The 6,098-nt window shown below is 52.6% G+C and overlaps 1 protein-coding gene across 1 annotated transcript in view; it reads right to left on the reverse strand.

Annotated features, from left to right (window-relative positions):
* Positions 1-718, reverse strand: part of Slc4a1 (solute carrier family 4 member 1 (Diego blood group)) — a 15,826-nt gene extending 15,108 nt beyond the window's left edge. Inside the window, exon 1 of the mRNA XM_021211981.2 lies at positions 666-718. The gene's annotated coding sequence lies outside the window, so the exon portion shown is untranslated. The remainder of the gene's footprint in view (positions 1-665) is intronic.
* Between the last annotated feature and the right edge of the window lie 5,380 nt (positions 719-6,098).

A 6,098-nucleotide genomic window follows, 5' to 3' on the forward strand; every position in this document is an offset into this window, starting at 1 on the left:
AAAAAAAAAAAGAATGATTCCTGCATGATAGACCACCCACTGTACAGATGAAGTTCATGCCGAGAACACATGGCCGGTGCCTGGCACACAGTCTGTCATCACACCTGCCTGCCTGCCACTAATGACCAGGTCACTCAGGCTTGTGATCTCCGATTTTCCTCCAGTTCCTATTAGCCTGAGTTGATCAACTCTCAGTAGAGATGCACTTCTCTTTTCCCTTTCAATGGTCTATGGGCTGCGGATAGTGCCAAGGCCCCAAATAGACCCCCTAGAAATGTCCCATGTAGGAGTCAATGCTGGCAGAAATATGGTCTCCCAGGTGAGAGATGGGGTAGCCTGGGGATGCCCCACATCTGGAGGAAATGAGGCTTGAGTCATGGGGCTCATGGGGCTGGTAGACAGAAAGCAGGGGGGACCTACACCCCGGTGGAAGGTCTCAACTTAGCTCCCAACGTGCACTCCAGCTACACATACCTCTGTATGACAACTGTCCCCTCCCTGCCCCCTCCCCCACAGGTGCACTGAGGGACCAAACGCACATGGACACATCACCATCCCAACCACCTGGAGGTCAGAGATCACACCCCTTGGACACAGATTTAAGCTGACCACCTTTACAAACCCTCAGCCAAAGGACCACCCAGCTACCCCCCTGCCCTGCCCACCTGCTCAGGAGCCTCGGGGGTCCTTCGGGAAGTCCTGCCTGCCACCGCTGGTGCCCTCTGTGACTGGCTGAGCTCCCAACTGCTCTAACAGCACAGGCAGGTGCCCTGGGGGAGGCTCCCAAACCCCTGACTCATGCCCTGCCTCCTAATCTGCCCGTCCCACAGCCGGGAGCCCCTTCCCACCCCACCCCCTTGCCCCGCTCTGACCGGGTGCCCCATAAACAGAGTTATCTCTCACCCACATCTGGACAGCTGTGCATCAGGCCCACCCCACCCACCCTGTCCAGTCCCTAAGGTCTTTGGGCCCTTCAGGCCCCTGGGGATTCTTCAGATCTGCCTTTGAGAACTGAAGCTTGACTGCTTGGTTCTCAGAACTTCCAGGTCTCTGGCAGGAGGGTGCTGACCCCTGGACATGTCTGCCTGGCCTCTGTCCACTCTTCACTCTGGCCAGGTCTTCTCTGGCCCCAGGTCTCAAGACATCTTCTCTCTCCTACCGTCTGTCTTCCCTCAAGACTGACTTTTCCTTGGCAACCTCCCAGGGAACCTGCCTGGTGCTTGTGGGACCCCATTAGTCCTCTCTTCTTCTTGCCCCCGACTAGAGGACTTTAGCTCCCCTCTCGCAGAGACCCCACTGGCTCCTGAGAGCTGGCCTCTAGGGTCTAAGACACTGACAGTCAGCCTGAAACAATGTCAGGTCAAGAAAACAACTGTCCCCACAAAGAGCCTTGGCTCACAAAGCACCAATGTCTGGGCACACTGGCTCCTCTGTGGCAGCCCAGCCCAGGCCCCTAGGCAGAGAGTGCCTGCATTCTTGGCCCCCGCATGCCCCTCCCCCGACACCTCCAACAGGACTGTCTCTCCTCTTGCTGGGGGTGCCCTGGCTAGGGCACCTATCAATCTCTGACAGGCAGGTGAGTTCCATTGGGTAGGAATGAAATGGCTTAGATGGCTTAGAGCAGACTAAGTGGGGGTACTGCGGCCCTGGAGGGATGAGAAGGTACTGATTACGGGACCAGGGCAGCCTCCTGGTCGCTTGGAGCTTCGGTTTCCTCTTCTATCAAGAGAAACTTCCCAGGGCTGAGGATGTAGCTCCAATGGCAGAGTCCTTGTCCAGCATGCATGAAGCCCTGCTTTAATCCCCAGCGACACATAAACCCGGGTGTGGTGCGGCTCACTTGTAACTCCAGCACTTGGGGGGGGGGGGGAGGTTATCCCAAAGCTCGAAAGGTGGAGATAGGGGGATCAGAATTTCAAGGTCATCCTCCTTTACATACTTAGGGAGTTCAAGGCCAGCCTGGGATATATGAGGAGAGAGGGAGAAGAGTGTGAACGAGAGTGAGCACTCAAGTGACCCTGACTCTTCCCCCACTAAGTTCAGGCTCCAACAATAGAAAAACTCAGAGATGGGCAAGTGGAACACACTGACTGGTCTCCCTCACTAGCTCGTGATGGCTGAGTCCCAGCAAAGCTAAAGGGACAGTGGGTGAGGGCAGAATCCTCTAGGGTAGAAGGCCTTGGTGGCAGAGCCTTGTGCTGGCTAGTCAGCTGGTATCAGCTGGTGTCAGCTGGTTCATGCTCAGTTTTCCCAAGCCCCCTCTGTGCCCTATGCAGAGGAAGCACTTAAAGTGACAGAGAGGACATGTGCTTCCCCCAACTGCAATGACCAGGGGATAGTGACTCTCCATGCTGGACACCAAGTCTTTTTTTTTTTTTTTTTCCAGACAGGGTTTCTCTGTATATCTCTGGCTGTCCTGGAACTCACTTGGTAGACCAGGCTGGCCTCGAACTCAGAAATCTGCCTGCCTCTGCCTCCCGAGTGCTGGGATTAAAGGCCTGTGCCACCAGGCCCGGCTGACATCAAGTCTCTTTGAGCTCATGATGCCCTCAGAATGAACACCGTTGTCCAGGTTTTCACTGTCCAGGTTTTGGTCCCCCCCCCCCGCCCCGTCTCTCTTCTTCTTCTTCTTTTTCTTTTTTAAATTTTCCCCCAGGTGTGGTAGTACATGCCTTTAATCCCAGTACTTGAGAGGCAGGGGCAGGTAGACTTCTATGAGTTCAAGGCAGGCCGGTCTACAAACTGAGTTTCAGGAGAGCCACTGACCCTGTCACAATAAATAAATAAATAAATAAATAAATAAATAAATAAATAAATAAATAAATAAATACAATTTTCCAGTCTGGTCTACAGAGTGAGTTTCAAGACTGCCAGGGCTATAGAGAAGCAGGATCTCATGTAGCTCAAGCTGTCTCAAATTTACTATGAAGCTGAGAATGGCCTTGAACTTCTGACCCTGAGTTCCAAACTAACAGATGTGTGGTACCATGCCCACTTTATACAGTGCTAAAGATCGAACCCAGGGCTTTGGGAATGTTAGGTCATACTCTATCAACTGTGCCACATTCCTCAGCCCACTGTTCCCCTCTCACAGGAAACCTCCCAGCTCTCAGACCTCCCTGTCTGCGTGGCCAGACAGGACAGGGACTTAATGGCCGTTAGGTGAGCTGAATCTTGGGTGAGGAAGAGGAGTGGGATGTTGGCATGGGACTGTGGCCACTGAAGATGGAGTCCCTCAGTAATGTCACGGCCGCTCCTTCACGACATGCTACTCCAGGTCCCCAGTCAAGCCACACTGCCCCCAGAGGGACTGTCTCAGTGTCCCCATGGGGATGGAGGCAAGTCTGAAGGAGAGAAGAGCGAGGTCTGGAATGCCAGCCAAAGCAAGCAAAGTGTCCTAATGAAGCAAGCTGGAGCCAGGGCTGTAGTTGGGTGGGGGCGAGGTATGTACAGGGTGGCCTGGGAGAACCACTGACTTCCTGTGGAAGTCATTACCTCACAGATTGGGGACCCAGATTCCCATGGATTTAACTCAAGGGAATTGCCCACAACCCAGCTTCATTGAAGTGCTGGGGCAGGAGGTTCTACCACATTGCGGTGTGACCATGGTCACAGAGAGATCATCCTTTTCCTCCCTGAACCGTTGGGACAGAATGGAGTGACAGATGGGTGGGAGCTTGGAATCACAGTCCCCTTTGGATGCAGAATGGGACTGGGTTGAGACGTTACTGAGGGAGGAACATCTCCTGGGTAGGTGGTTGCCTGAGCTGGGGTCCTCAAATCATACATCCTTAGGAACTCCTGTCTAGTGGGGTAGATGATAGCATCCCACAATAACCACAGAGTGTGGTGACAAGAGATGTGGTAAAGAGTGGGGACTAGAGAGATAAGTCACTGGGGAGGTACTAGTTGTTCCCAGGGAGTAATCTGAGCCCAGCCCTGAAGAAATTCTTTAGGGAAAAAAAGAGCTAGGAATCCAGGTGTGTGTGTATGAGGGTGGGAGTGGGGGTGGGGGACCAGGACAGGGAGCAGCAGAAGGACACAGAAAGGGATGGATGAGACAGGAGGGGACATGAATGGGACACAGGATGGGAAGGGAGAACTTGGACAGGATAACAATGACACTTGGGAGGGAGGGCAGAGATGGGGAAGGAGTGGAATAACACACAAACACACACACACACACACACACTCACACACACACAGAGGTAAAAGACTGACAGAGTCTCAGGGGAGGACACAGAATCCGACAGGAGATGCACACACACACACACACACACACACACACACTCACACACACACAGAGGTAAAAGACTGACAGAGTCTCAGGGGAGAACACAGAATCCGACAGAAGATGCACACACACACACACTCACACTCACACACACACACACACACGTAAAAGACTGACAGCGTCTCAGGGGAGGACACAGAATCTGACAGGAGATACACACACACACACACACACACACACATACACACACATACACACTTATGACTCCCCTTCTCCTGGGGGAGCAAGGTGAAGAGTGGGGAGTGGCAAAGGGAGACCAGAAAGGCCATTTTTTTCTATTCCTTCAGAGCTCTGGGTCTCTCTTCTGCCTGGCCAGCACCCTTAGCTGGGCCTCGAGCCTGAGAAGAAAGAGGAAGATTTTAGCTGGGCCAGCAGGGCCAGGTCTGTGTGGAGAGGTGGTTCTGTCCCCTTTTCAGAACATACACAAGTGGGGTTGCTCTTCAGGGTCCAGTGAGCAGTGGAGGTGGAGGTGGGGAGTTACTGCTTTCCCAAGGGGACAGGAGAGGGCTTGGCTGGCTCAGGGTGGCTCAGAGAACACAGGATCTGCCTGAGGAGCCCCAGACCCAGTTCTAGGCTCCCATCACTGGACACACACCCTTCTGGGACTATTCTCTGTTCTCTTGATTTCTGGATTTTTTCTTCTCCTTCTGCTTGTCCCGAGCCACCCTTCACCCCCAGTCCCAAACCCACTGTACCGAAGCTGTGACCTTCAAGGATCAACACTTGTGCTCCTGGCTCTGCCCTGGGATGGAGGAAGGGAGGGGCTCAGCCCAGAGGTGCTGGGTGCCCTCACCCCTCTGTGCTGTGCCAGGTGACTCTCTGCTCCAGAGACCATGAGCCTCAGGGGCAGAGACCACTGCTTTCGGGCCTTTCGCTGTGGCCTGGTCTCTGCTGGTTTGTTAGTGTTTCTGAGACAGGGTCTTACTACATAAGCTTCACTCTCTTGATCCTCTCTCCTCCGTCTCCCAGACGCTGGGTCTCCAGATGTATGCCTGGCTTCACAGTCCATGTCTTGGTGCATTTGAATGGGATCTGGGCAGAACTGGGTCCCCTGTCACACTGACAAAGTATATTTGAGACAACAGTGTTGAAGAAAGGTCATCTGAATGTCATAGTGACAGTCTCATTTACTTCTAACCACTTTTTCAAAAAAGATTTATTTATTTTATTCATATGAGTACATTGTAGTTGTCTTCAGAGACACCAGAAGAGGGCGTTAGTTCCCATTACAGATGGTTGTGAGCCACTATGTGGTTGCTGGGAATTGAACTCAGGACCTTTGGAAGAGCAGTCAGTGCTCTTAACACTGAGCCATCTCTCTAACCCTCTAACCACTTCTTTTTTTTTTTTTTTCATATATTTTTTTATTAGATATTTTCTTTATTTACATTTCAAATGCTATCTCGAAAGTTCCCTATACCCTGCCCCTGCCCTGCTCCCCTCTCTAACCACTTCTTAAACAAGCAAGAAGACACCCCGGGCTTCCTCCAGTCCCCTTCTCTGTCCCCTCTCTCCTCTGTTTCTTTTACTGTTTCTGCTCCTTGCCCCCACACCCCTCCTCAGTCCATTTCTCCTTGCCTCTCTAACACTACAGATCTCCCTAAGCGTTCATATTTCCAATCAGTCCAGGGGTCTCCCAGGCGGCTTCGCACTTCCCGGGCTCCTACAGTTTGGCTGTAAGAAGCCAGTCAGAATGGCCTCTTAGAGATGCCAATCATGATTCCGCTCTTGTGTCAAACACCAGCTCCGACTCAGCCTTCAGGCCTCAGGTCAACAGTACCCTCCTCTTGACCAACCACTCAAC

Source organism: Mus pahari, chromosome 14 (genome assembly GCF_900095145.1).
Source record: "Mus pahari chromosome 14, PAHARI_EIJ_v1.1, whole genome shotgun sequence".
Classification (NCBI taxonomy): Eukaryota; Metazoa; Chordata; class Mammalia; order Rodentia; family Muridae; genus Mus; species Mus pahari.